The sequence below is a fragment of the Acinonyx jubatus genome, chromosome D1, assembly GCF_027475565.1.
Source record: "Acinonyx jubatus isolate Ajub_Pintada_27869175 chromosome D1, VMU_Ajub_asm_v1.0, whole genome shotgun sequence".
Taxonomy (NCBI): domain Eukaryota; kingdom Metazoa; phylum Chordata; class Mammalia; order Carnivora; family Felidae; genus Acinonyx; species Acinonyx jubatus.
In genome coordinates this window covers 96277447-96290331 of record NC_069390.1, presented here as the reverse complement: position 1 = coordinate 96290331, position 12885 = coordinate 96277447, and the positions used below count along the sequence as shown (strand labels likewise).

Genomic DNA, 12885 nt, shown 5'->3' with positions numbered 1-12885 from the left:
AACACTTCACCTAAAGCATGGGACCTCGGTTCTGACCAACTCTTACCTGGGCACGAGAACAAACAGCCAACCTGCTGGGGGTAGGGTGGGTGGGGGCTGGGGGCTGGGGGCCAGCCAACTCAGCATCCCCCAGCCCCCATTACCACTCCCACATGCCCCTTGAGGGAGCGAGCTTGCTGCAACCCCTTGGAGCTTTGACAAATACAGCTTAAAATCCAGCCAGCCAGCCCTTGAGTTCTCCACTGTGGTCCCGGAAGCAGCAGCACCACCTGCAAACTTATTAGAAATGCAAAGTCTCAGGAGGCCCCTCCCCAGTCCGGCTGAATCCGAAATCAGAGGGTGGGGCTAGTGATCTGTGCTTAAGCCTTCCAGGTGATTCTGATGCGTGTGCCAGTTTGAGAAGCGCTGGGCCGGTCCAACCCCCGTGCTTTACAGATTTGGAACTGAGGCCCGGAGAGGGGCGTGTCTTACCCAAGATCTCAGCAAGCGGCATTAGGTTCAGGCGATGACTCTAGGTGACCTGTCTGTAAACATCTATATGATGTTCCTGCCTCTTGCCTCTCCTTCTCCTGGGCTCCTGGGCTGGCATAAATACTCAGGGACAGGTTAGTTTGGAGCACTTTTTCTTTAGGGAGGCTGCTCTGAGTGGTGGGCAGTAAGGGCAGCCCCCTGGGCCGGTATGAATGAGGGGGGCTGCGTATTCGGGCCCCGCTGAGGACAAAGACTTAGGGTGTGTGGTTGGTCATCCCCCGCGTGGTGCATCTAGGGAGTCTTCTTGGAAGAGGCACACAAGACTTTAGGAACCAGAGGTGGTGGTTTTGCACAGGCCAGTGTGAGGGAGTGGGAGGGGTGGCAAGGTTGGCCCAGAGGATGAGACCCAGGACGGCCCCGGGCTGGGAGCGTGCTGGCAGGGGAGGGGCTGGCACCGGATGGAGGGGCTAGGAGGAGTGAAAGAACTCAGTTTGCCAGCCCTGCTGCCAGTCCCCCAGAAGCCCGGGGACTTCACCGAGGAATTAGGGAGCGTTTAACATCTCTGGCTAATTAGCTGCCGCCTGCTACCGAGGAAGGAGGAGAGGGGAGTTGGAGCCAGGCAGCTTTGAAAGGCAATGCTGCTCCTTGACAAAGCCGGCCTGGGGAGGTTTCAAAGACAACTTCTGAGCAGCCTGCACGTTTCATGTTCATTAGATCCTCGCTTCCCAGGCTCCAAAGACAAACAGTGGGATTTAAGGGTTTTCTTCCCTTTTTGGAGACATTTCATTCTGAGCTGTGAGCTTTCAGCTGGGGAGGAGGCCGAGCCGGCTGAGCTCCTGCTCCTCCAAATCCACAGCCTAAGCAGAGCCCGGCTTCACCTACTCTGCACACTAGAAGCTTCCCAGGGGCCCCCCAAAGCTCGACACCAACCCCCCTACCGAGGCTAGTTGAGCAGGTGCCGTGGGCACTGAGGGGTACTGCTGGACTTTATGCTCAGTGAGGACAGGACCCAGAATTTTTGTTTGTCTTTATCTCCCCAGCACTTGGGTGCTCAGTCAATGTTGGCCGAAGGAGTGAGTGAGTGAACGAATGAATGAGTGTGCTGGTCCTTTGTTGCTCCCAGGTCCATTTCCTGCCTTGCTCGGTCTTGTTTGGTGGCACAGGGAACTACATTTCCCAGGCTCCCTTACCTATGGGCAGGTCCAGACAATCAGAGGCAGTGGAAGAAGGTGGAGGGTGGGAGGAGGGGAAAGGCCAGGGTATTTCTTGCCTCGCTCAGTTTCCAGCCAGGTCTCTGCAGAGTCTGTGTCTGCTCTTTGGCTCCTGCTGAGCAGCCGGCACGGCCCAGCTCCCTCTGGCAGGCCTGCAGTGGTTCCCACTTCTGTCTGGTGGCCTGAGCTCCCGGGACCCTAGAACACAGCCTTCCCCTTGCAGCCCCAAGGAGGTGGTGGCTAATCTCTGGGTTGTCCCGCCTCTTCCGTTACCTTACAACCAAATCCCTGATGTAAATCCCTCCAGTTGAAAGGCCTAGAGTGGTTTGTGTTTTCTCCGTGGGCTTCATGAAATGAATGACTAAATTGCTGCTTATTCTGTTCAGAAAGAAGGCTCTGTGAGACCAGCCAGGTTTGATGTGCCTGGGACCTGTTGGCCTACAGAGCTGGCAGCCTTTCTTCACTGCCAGGGCACATGTCTTGAGGACACAGGTGCAGCTCTAAGCCCAGGAGACGCCTCCCTCCTGTCCCCCCCATTGTTCTTTCCCTCTGAACTTGGCTCTGCTGCGTGATGCCCTAGTGGAAACCTATGGCGTAAAAGGACAGTAAGGTGGAGAGGAAAAAGCTGCCTACTGCCAGTGGGACCCTGTGCAGCCCTTTATAGTCTCTGACTCCTTGGAGGCTCACAGTGACGCTGCTGGGTAGACCATCTTGTCCCCATCTTAGGTGGGCAGAGCCCGAGACCCTTAAGAGCTTATGTGGCATCGCTCCTCTTTCACAACCGCATGGCCACTTAGTTCTGTGCATTCAGGGTCACTTTTGTCCCTCTTCTCACCCACCTGCCCGTCCTTGCTGTTTCTGCTCCCCTTAAACACTCAGGGTCCGTCGCCAGCCTCCTAGCTGGTCTGCCTGCCCCCAGCTCACCGTCTTCCATGCAACCTCCATAGCCCTGCCAGGGCCATTTTCTACAACACAAAAAATACCCCCTTAAGCACCCCACTGTTTAAACCCTGTTATATAGCTCCTTATTGCTTAAGGAGTAAGGTCCAATCTCCTCAGGTGGTAGCAAGGCCCTCTGAGATGTGGTCCAGCCCCTCCCCAGCTGTGTCTCTGGGGTCACCTAGAGCTTTTCTAATAGAGCTGGTGGTTCACACCAGGGCCACGCTCTCAGCGCCGAGGACCCCCATCTTCTTGGGAAGCTCCTGCTCTTTCTCCAAGATCTGTCTGTGGCATCCCCCTCTCTGGGACACCGTGCCCAGCTCCCCTGCTCCGGGCGGATCCCTTCCCCCATGACCCGCGTCTTCTTGTTCCTGCTGTGCTCATCACACTGAATTGCAACCATCTATCCATGCCTCAATTCCCCCTCCTAGGCTGCAAGTTCCTGGAGGGTGGGACTATGTTTCATTGACTCACTTATTTAAAAATGCTTACTGAGGGGCGCCTGGGTGGCTCAGTCGGTCGAGCGCCCGACTTCAGCTCAGGTCGTGATCTCGTGGTCCGTGAGTTCGAGCCCCGCGTCGGGCTCTGTGCTGACAGCTCGGAGCCTGGAGCCCGCTTCGGATTCCGTGTCTGCCCCTCCCCTGCTCATGCTCTGTCTCTGTCCCAAAAATAAATTAAAAAAAAAAAAACATTAAAAAAAATTTTTTTTAAAGCCTACCGAGCACGGACTTTACACCCAGCACTGTGGCAGATGCTGGGATACTTGGTTTGTATCTTGGAGTATATGGTCTAGCGTGGAGTAATCGCTCATGCCAGGGACACCAGCGATAGAGGGTCACACTAACATGTATACGATTATAGGTCAGGAAGGAAAAGGAAGGAGTGTGACAGCTTTGGTATCTGGTACCGGGAGGTGTTCCCTAAAGGCTACTTTTCTTCCCCGGCCTCAGCCCCAGGCACCAGGATGTGCATTTATGGCTGTATTTATCGTGCTGTCCCCACAGTGGACTGGGTACTAACCCCTGGTCTGTGAGCTCCCTGTGGGAGGGATTCGGTCCCTTTAACTCCTCTCTCCAAGGCCTGATGGCATGTAGTGGCCATATGACGAATGTGAGTTGAGTTAGAAATAGAGTTGCATCCCTGTATATGAGTCGGGATGGAGCCGAGGCCACCGGGCAGTGGGGTCAGTGCTCTGGACGTGATCGCCCTTCCTCTCCCTGAATATGGACCACAGGAAAAGGGGAGTCCTTCCACCTCTGTGACTTCCTAGCTGTGCGACCTCGGACAAGTCACGTAGCTTCTCGGAGCCTCATTTCCTTCACCTGTAAAATGGACGTGATGATAGTACCCATCATGAGCTCACTATGAGGAAGCTTAAACACACAGAAAGTGTTAGAGTCAGGCCGGGCACAGAGTAGGTGCTCTGTTAGTCTGCGGCATTATTATCACGATTATTATTGTTACTACCATTTCTACGGCCGGTTCCCAGTGAATGACCTACTGTCTTCTGCACGCGTCTCCCCAGCAATCCCACACCCGGCCCAGCCCCCTCTGGGTCTGGCACGCGACTGGAGTCCCATCTTTCCTCTTGCTAGGAAGCTGTGGGTAACTGGGGCTTAATTAAGCATGCTTGACTGGGGTGCGATTAGCAGCTGCTGTGAGTCAGCAGAGGCCTGAGCTGGGGGGGCGGGGGGAGGACAGAGGAGGGTGCAGAAAGCTTCTGGTGCGTGGGGCTGTGTTTCCAGGCCCAGTCAGCCCACGTTGTTTGACAAGTGAGGGGGACAGGGTGAGCAATCCTTCAGTCTCTCCGATTCCTCTGGTAGCTCTCACCAGCCAGCTGGCCCTTGCTAGAGCTCTGTGGTTGTTATCATTCATTCATTCATTCATTCATGCGTTCATTCAGCAAATACTGCTTGCTTCCTATCTGCCAGGCATTGTCGTAGGTGCTGAGTATGATGCAGTGAAGATCATGGGCGTAGGTCATTGCCCCCATGTGACATGCAGACAGGAATAGAGATTAAAATATGTTGTGGAAGGGGTGCCCATATGGCCCAGTCGGTGAAGCGTCAACTTTGGTTCAGGTCATGATCTCGTGGTTCTTGAGTTCAAGCCCCCACACTGGGCTCTGTGTTCTGAGCACAGAGCCAGCTTTGGATCCTCTGTCCCCTCTCTCTCTCTTTCTGATCCTCCCCCACTTGTGCTCTCTCTCTCAAAAATAAATAAACATTAAAAAAAATAATAAAATAGGATGTGACATCTGCCTCCGTGGGGTGGGGAGGCAGCACACAGGAAACCCAGGAAGAGCTGGGGTCTCCCTGCTCTGGATGCCCTGTCCTGCACAGCCTCCCATCCAGTGGCATTACTTCCTTATCTGACTATCTTGCCCACCTACTGTTGGCAATCTTAAGCCACGGCCTAGGTGACATTCTCGGTCCCTCCAGTTCACAGCACAGTGCTTGGGACATAGCAGGTGCTCAAAGAATTGGCTGGTTTGTTGGCCGAATGAACCCCAGCTTAGGAAGCAACTTAGGTTGTGTGACCCCACCCCTCCCCAGAACAGGGGTTGGCAAACTGTAGCCTGCGGGCTCTATGCCCCCTGCAGCCAGCCTATTTTGTAGAGCCCTCGAGCTGAGAATGGTGCACACATTTTCGAAGGGGTGGGTTGTAAAAACATAAAAAAATTATCAAAGGATAATATGTTGCAGAGATGTATGTGGCCACAAGGTGTAAAATATTTACTCTTTGGTGTTTTACAGAAAATGTTTGCTGATCCCTGGTCTAGAAGCCCGGCTCTGCACCTTGCTCTCCTCGTCTGTGTAATGTGGAATCCGAGTTAAGTACCGCGAAAGCTCCTTCCTGGCGTGTGGTGGAGTCATTCTGCATCCCACGGTTCTCGCTCTGCCCTTGAGGGCCCGCGTTGCACACATCTTTGTGTCACTAGCAGCCCCGTGATGCCTGCACCGAGCAGGTGCTCAGGCAGCATCAGCTGACTGGTGTTAATGGTGGCAGGAGAGGGAGCTCAGAGCCTGGCCCTGTTGCCGCACGGCTGTGTGAGCTTAGGCAGCACTTTGAGTCTCTGAGCCTCAGTTTCCTCACTTGAAAAATGGGCATAATGACTTAGCACCGACTTGCTAGGGTTGCGATGAGAATGAAGGAGATAAGTACCCGGGAAGGTGCCTTGGGAAGTCTTCGGTGCTGTCCAAATGCTAGTCACTGTTGTTCCTGGGCATGTCACACGTACTCGGCTTTGTTGCCTAGTTCCATTTGGCGTGCTTTAACTCATAGGATGGTTTCCCTAAGGATGGTTGGGTTCTTGAGGGTCAAGGTGATTCTAAAGCTGCCCATCAGAAAGGTCCCAGGTGAGTGGTCTCAGTGATGCGATGTGTGTGGCCCTGGGGCACCCCCTGCCTGACCACTGCTTGCCCCTTTAGTGGTGAGGGCAGAGAAGGACTGGGAAGGGATAGTTTATTAAGACTTGGGGAGGGTGGACCCCCCGAGTCTCGGTCCCTGACCATTCCCAGGGCGGGGGAGGGAGCCAGACCTGCACAGTGGGCTCAGTCCTGCCGCCACAGCCACCTCTGTTCATTGAGACAGAGGATTGGGCCCTCCCGCCCAGGCTGCCTGCCCCCTGCCCGGCGGATCGTCCTGCCACAGAATCTAGCTTCATCTCTTGATAACCTTGACCGGCCTTTGTTTAGCATTTTCTTTTCAATGAGCTCTCCCACAGACATCATTTTGTCTTCCATAAGGATCCCATGTGGTAGGGATCCTCCTATCTGCCCCCCTTAGAAGTGAAGATGCTGAGGTGCAGGGAGGTTAAGAGGCTTGCTCGCGGTGAGTGTCCCAGCTGGGATGGGATCTGCATCCCTTAATGCCAGGGCTCTTTCTATCACACCAAGTTGCCTCTCTTCACCTGCCTCAGTTGTACCAATGAACCTGTCTTCTCCCAGTCCCTCTCCCACTCCTGCATGGCTTTGTCCCCCAGGCCTGGGAGAGTCCCCTTCAGCCCCATGCTGGTATGGAGGCTGGCCCCCTCCTGCAATGGAAGCCTAGTGTGACAGCAGGGGTTCTGGAACTCCCCTCGCCCGGTCCTGACCCCTGGGTCTGGCAGGGGGGTAGAGATGGCTAGGGAAGGCGCACACTGGGGGTGCCAGGGAAGACATGTCAGATTCAGTTACCATGACGCGGAATATTTATGCTGCCATGGGGCCCTGGGTGTCATACTGCATTAAGTGGGCACTCAGTGCCCACTCCCTCCAGCCACGAGATCAGCTGCCTGCCCCTCTCTCCCTTCTTCCTGCTGGATGCCATAGTCGGCGGCATTCCTGACCCCTGGGGATACAGTCAGGGCCTCCTGGGTGCCCAGCCTTTGGGAGGCGCCACTTCCTAGGGACTGAGGGTTTGACTGGGGGAAGGAAGCTTTGACCCCTTAACACATCATTCTGGTGTCTCCAGGGGGGCAGGCTCCTATTTCACGCTTTGGTGGGGAGAGTTCAGGCTCCGAGGACCCATCAGACCCTCTCTGTAAACTCAGCGCAGAGGCGATGCCCAACGAAGCCTGGATACAAGGGGAAGGTGGATACAAGCCGGGATGTCACGGGGAAGAAACTCCGACCTTGCCTCCCGAAAGGAGAAGACCCTGTTAGTCCTGTAGGGACACCCAGCAGGCCCCCGCCATCAATGTGGTTTCCCTTCTGCTTTGCTCAACTTCAGCTTTGTCTCTGCAACTCCCCCCCCCGCCCCTCCCCCCCCCCCCCCCCCCCCCCCGCTTTCCTCTGTACAGCCTGAGGTTGAAGGGCAGGGCTGGGCAGCAGAGGGAGAGCAGACAGGGCACGTAACCACACCCCCGAGGAAGAAAGCGGTTCGGGGGGTGGGTACAAGGCTCTGTGGGGTACCCAGAATAAGGAGCGAAGGGGGAAGGGGTAGAGAGCGTGAGCCTGGTGCAAGCTGAGCCCCAGGGTGCAGGGTGCATCCTCCCCTTCCCCCCAGGCCTTCCTAGCTACCCCCTCGGGGTCTGGCCTGAGCTGCCCTCTCCAGGTCTGTTACCCCAGACCTTGTCACTGTTTATCCAGACTCGAGGCCACTCTACAGCCTTAACCGGCCGCCATTGCATCCACCAGGCTAATGCTGACCGTTATCGCCTTCCTACCCTCGATCCTGCAGTAACTTCCCATCGCTGACAGCACCACATCTAACTTTTGAGCCTGGCGCCTGTGGTCCATCCATGGTTTAGCCCTGCTTTGCCCTGCAGCCTGCTTCTCCCTACTCCATACTCCAAGGCTGTCCTCTGGCCCTGGGAACGCGCACAGCCCCAGACACAGCGTGCTCGCTCCCATCTTGAACGCTGGGACGCGCTGACACTCTGCCGGGTTGGACCGTGACCCGACTTCATCCTCTAGAGAGATGCTCCCCGCCCTTTGTGTCTCCTCTCAAGATCCACCTCCACCGTGAGGCTTCCCTTGGCCTCTCCTTCCACGGAAATGCCACCCAGTGAGGCACACATCTCCGTTGTAACAACTATCTGCTTTTACTTTGGTTATTCACGGATGTTTCTCCCTGACTCTTGACAGGGAGTAACTGAGGGTTGAGACAGTGTCTGAATCACCTTGGGGCCCTCGGCAATCGCTCTGCGTTTGACCTACGTTGCCGATGTGTAGTAAACGGAAAACGCACCAAAAAACGTTTGGAAAATGCTTAGATTAGTAAACTAATCTGTGCCACGAGGAGTCCTCCCCGCTCCCTGTTCCTTTAGCAACGTCCCTCACGCCTCCCCGTGGGACAGGACGAGACGGGGCTCCGAGCCCATCGTGTTCTGTCCAAATTTCTGGCATGCAAAGCCGAATCCGGCTTCAGAGCCCAACACGCTAAGCCCATCTGATGAGCTGCATGTATTGTGGCAAATGTCAGCCTCGGCCAGCTCCAAACTAGGTCAGGCCCGGCTGCCAGGCACCAGGCGTCGGCCAGCACTGACTGCCCAGTGGTCTGGCCACGTGGTTGCAGCTTCTGGGTAGAGAGAGCAGGCGGGGATGCTGCTGAAATAGGAGGGTGGTAGCTGGGGGTGCCCTTGACCTGGAGTGGAGGAGAGGATCCGACACTGAGGCCAAGGCAGATTGAAATGTTTCCCTTGCTCCGCATTCATGATTTAATTAGTGAATTCGCCATTCATTCCTTCACTTATTTACTCAACATACATTTACTGTACCTGCCTGGTGCCAGGTACTGTGCTAGGTGCTGGGGTAGGAGGAAGAGATCTTCGGGCAGAGAAGGGAGGCAGGAATAACCAACCACAGTAAGTTGAGCTGGAGAGACACCACGGTTTGTACTGGACACACTGGGCTGCCCAGGGGAGGGTCTGTGGAGATCCGAGAGCCACCATGTCCCGAGGGCCAGCTGCTTGCACGGATGCAGGAGCCGGCCTTGACCTCACACCCGGCCCGTGAGCATGCACTCTCCACCCCCGCCCCTTGCCTGGGTGGCCACTGCCCGGACTTGAGCCCTCTTTTGCCTTTCACCATGAAATAGGATGTCCGCTGCATTATTGTGATTATGCATTTTTGTAGGTTCCCTTCATCGGTTTGAGGAAGTTCCTTCCTTTTCTCTGGTTTGCGGAGAGTTTTTCTCAAGAATGGATGTTGGATTTTTGTCCAATGCCTTTTCTGCGTCTTTTGAGAGGAGCATTATGGCTTTTCTTTTGGAGTCTATTAACACGGTGAGTTACATCAATTGATTTTTGAATTTTAAACCAACTCTGTATTCCTGAGATGTGCTCCCCTTAGTTGTGATGTGTTGTCCTTTTACTATATTGTTGGGATACATTTCTTGAAAGTTGGTTCGGAAGTTTTGCATCTATCTGTCAGCATGAAACATATTGGTCTGTAGTTTTCTTTAAAAAAATTTTTTTTTAATGTTTATTTATTTTGAGAGAGACAGAACACTATTGGGGGGGGGGCAGAGAGAGAGGGAGACACAGAATCAGAAGCAGGTTCCAGGCTCTGAGCTGTCAGCACAGAACCCAACATGGCGCTCGACCTCATGGACCGTGAGATCGTGACCTGAGCTAGAGTCGGACACAATCGACTGAGCCACCCAGGCACCCTCGTAGTTTTCTTAGAGTGTCTTTGTCTGGTTTTGGTATCAGAGTAATGCTGGCCTCATAAGATGAGTTTTGAATGATTCCTCATTGTAATTTTCTGGAAGAGTTTATATAGATCTGGTAATATTCGTTTCTCCAATGTTTGGTAGAATTTACCAGGGAAGCCTGCTGGGCCTGGAGTTTTCTTTGTGGGAAGATTTTTAACTGCAACTCCAATTTCTTTCATAAATACAGGGGAATTCAGTTCACTTCGTCTTAAATGAGTTTTGGTAGTTTGCCATTGCTCTATTCTTTGCACAGCCCTTTACACTGTATGATACGTTCTTGTTTATTTCCTTGATTTTTATATGTTGTTTCTGCTTTTCCCCTATAAAACTGAGCTCTGGGAGGATAGAGACTATGATTTTGCTTTTGTACTGGGCAGAGGATAAGCTCAATGAGTCCTTGTGGAATGAGTGGAGGTTAATTTTAGCCTAAGAATACTGTAACCTGGGTATTCCCATTCTACACCTGTGAAAGCTGAGGCTGAAAAGAGGTTAAGTAAATTGTCCTGTAGCCACCGCATCACCTAACAAGTGGATCAAACATCTGATCTTGCTTCTAGATGGTTTTCTTTCTGGGTAAGTATTGACTTGGTAGCAAAGCGTGAGAGTAACATCCACAGAGAAACTAGACAGCGGGTCTCAAACTTCCGTGCATGAGAGTCACTTGAAGAACGTGCTAACCGGGCAGGGAATCCGTATCCTCACCAGCTTCCCATGTGACTCTGGTGTGCATCACCAAGAGGCCACGCTTTGCGGGGCTCTGGCTCAGCCCGTGCAAATGTGGGGGAAGTGTAAGGTCTGCTCTGCTCAGAGAAGGAGGAGATGCTTGGTGCGGAGCCCTAGAAGCACGGGGGGTGGGGTGGGGTGGGGAGGGTGGGTTGTGAATTCTGAGCGTCTGGGATCCCTGTCTCCGAGGGTGGGGCACTTGTAGCTGCTTACATACAAGCAGCGAAGGTGCTAAGTCAACTTCAGCAAGTCCTTTTGCAGAGCCGGTGGCTTGGGATCCAATTCCTTTCCACTCGTGTGTTTCTCCAGTGCCCAGAGATAGGACCAGTGCTATGTCTCTGCTTTCAATAAAAGAATAAACTCTAGGGGTCTTCCAGGCTCTTCTTGGATGAGGTCCCAGAAACCTCACTGCCCATCTAGCCCTTGGGGAAGTGAGGACCAGGATGGGAAGGGAGACAGGGAAACAGAGGAGTCCTGGGCTACTTACTAGGGAGAACTTAAGTGTCAGATGCCTCTCTCAGGGGCTTGGGGACAGCTGTCCTCTTGGCAGATTCAGGGGAGGGGCACGGGATGGATGAAAAGATTCTAGGCCCTAGGAATGTGCCATAGGATTTGCTCATCACTGGAAGGTCTCCTGGCTCACTATCGACCTGTGTGAGTCAGGGAAGGAGTGGGGTACACGTGGGGATGTGAGAGGGTTGGGAGGGGTGCTGAGACAAGGGGGGATGGGGCCTGTCCTCCACGCTCATGCCTTCCTAGGGCCCATTCCAAAACCTCAGCTGAGTTCCCTGTCCCCTTGCCCTCCGATGTCACATTGGATGAGGCTTCTGCTGCAGTAAGGCAGAAGTGGCAGGCAGAGGCACTAGGGGCTGGTGCCCCATGGGGCAGGCAGAGAGGAGGGCAGGAGGGAGAACACGGAAGGAGGAAGGGCAGAGGGCCGGCGACTGCACTAGGTGCCAAGGTGTTGTGTTACGGGGGGGTGGGAGTGGGCACCCTCCTGGAGGCAATTTATCTAACGCATGGCTTGGCTGTCAATTGGCCTGGAAGCTAATGGAGTCATTTGCATGCCATTACCAGATTGGCTGGGAGAAATAGAAGGGCACTTGTCCCCTGGGGTGGCCTCTGCCATCCCGTGTCGGCACTGGTCTGAACAGATGTCATCGCCTTCACGTGGGAGGAGGCAGCACCTCCCTGGGTAGAGTAGCCCTTTGTCTTTGCGGCCTAGTCTCAGTGACTGGGGTCAGAGGGAGGGCTCTTAGGCAATTCCAAAACAGCCGAGGGGGCAGGCCACTTGTGCTTGGCATTGGAGTGGCATCCAGGCAACACCCTGTTAGGAGATGCTGGTGTGATGTTTTACCATCTGGTTAGATATTTCTGTTCACTTTCTATAGCTCGGTAACAGATGACCGCGAACCTGCCAGCCTAAAACGACCATGAGATTTTATCATCTCGTGGTTTCTGCGAGGCAGGAGTCCAAGCCACCCTAGCTTGGTCCTTTGCTCGGGGTCTCACAGAGCTGAAAGCCAGCCGTGGGCTGGTCTGTGGTCCTTTCTGGAGCGCAGGATCCTCTTCCAAGCTCATATGTTGGAATTCGGTTCCTTGTGGCTATAAGACTGAAGTCCCATTCTCTTGCTGGCTGTCATCCAAGGGACTCTCTTGGCCTCCAGAAGCTGCTCACAGTTTTCCTGACCTGTAGCACTGACACGGGCCCACTCACTTCACAGTGGCTTACTTCCGCGAGGTCTCTCTCTTCCTGGAAAGGGCCCCTCCCTCTATTATGTGCTTTCACCTAATTAAGTCAGGCCCACCCAGGACAATCTTCCTTTTACGTAACTCAAAATCAACTTATTTGAAACCTCAATTGTCTCATGATAATCATGATACAGGAGGAGGCAGGAATCTCGGGGCCACCCTAAAATTCTACCCATGACAATATTTAATGGGAGGGGGCGCTGAGAGATGGAGACAGAGAGGTATTTAGAGGTTTATAGATGAGAGGGAATGATGAATATAGAACACAGGAGTCCTAAAGAGCCCACCTGCAATTCTGTTCTGCTGTGCTCTGCCCTCCCCTTCCTTACTTATAATGAAAACAGTTGATAATTCAGAATTTTAATTATAAACAGTGGCTGTTGCATGGATAGGAACCAAAAAGAGCATTTGCTGTATGTGCTCACTTCTTACAGGGAATTGGTGGGAGCCAGCTCAACCAATGACTATTGCTATTGGCCATCTGCTGGGACGTGCGGATAGCTTATAGAATCTGAGAGTCACAGCCTACTGGAGCCAGAGGGGACTTTGGGGATCTTGTCATCCAACCTAGTCATCGTGCAGATGATGGAACCGAGGCCCAGAGAGGGGATGTGAGTTGCGTGCGGTCACACAGCTAGTTGGTCGCAAG

At 53.7% G+C, this 12885-nt stretch overlaps 1 long non-coding RNA gene across 1 annotated transcript in view; it reads left to right on the top strand.

Annotated features, from left to right (window-relative positions):
• LOC113593212 (uncharacterized) overlaps window positions 1-12885 on the top strand; it is a 65257-nt gene that overhangs the window by 18378 nt on the left and 33994 nt on the right. Inside the window, exons 2-3 of the long non-coding RNA XR_003413300.2 lie at window positions 5378-5453; window positions 9182-9330. This is a non-coding gene — a long non-coding RNA (uncharacterized LOC113593212). The remainder of the gene's footprint in view (window positions 1-5377; window positions 5454-9181; window positions 9331-12885) is intronic.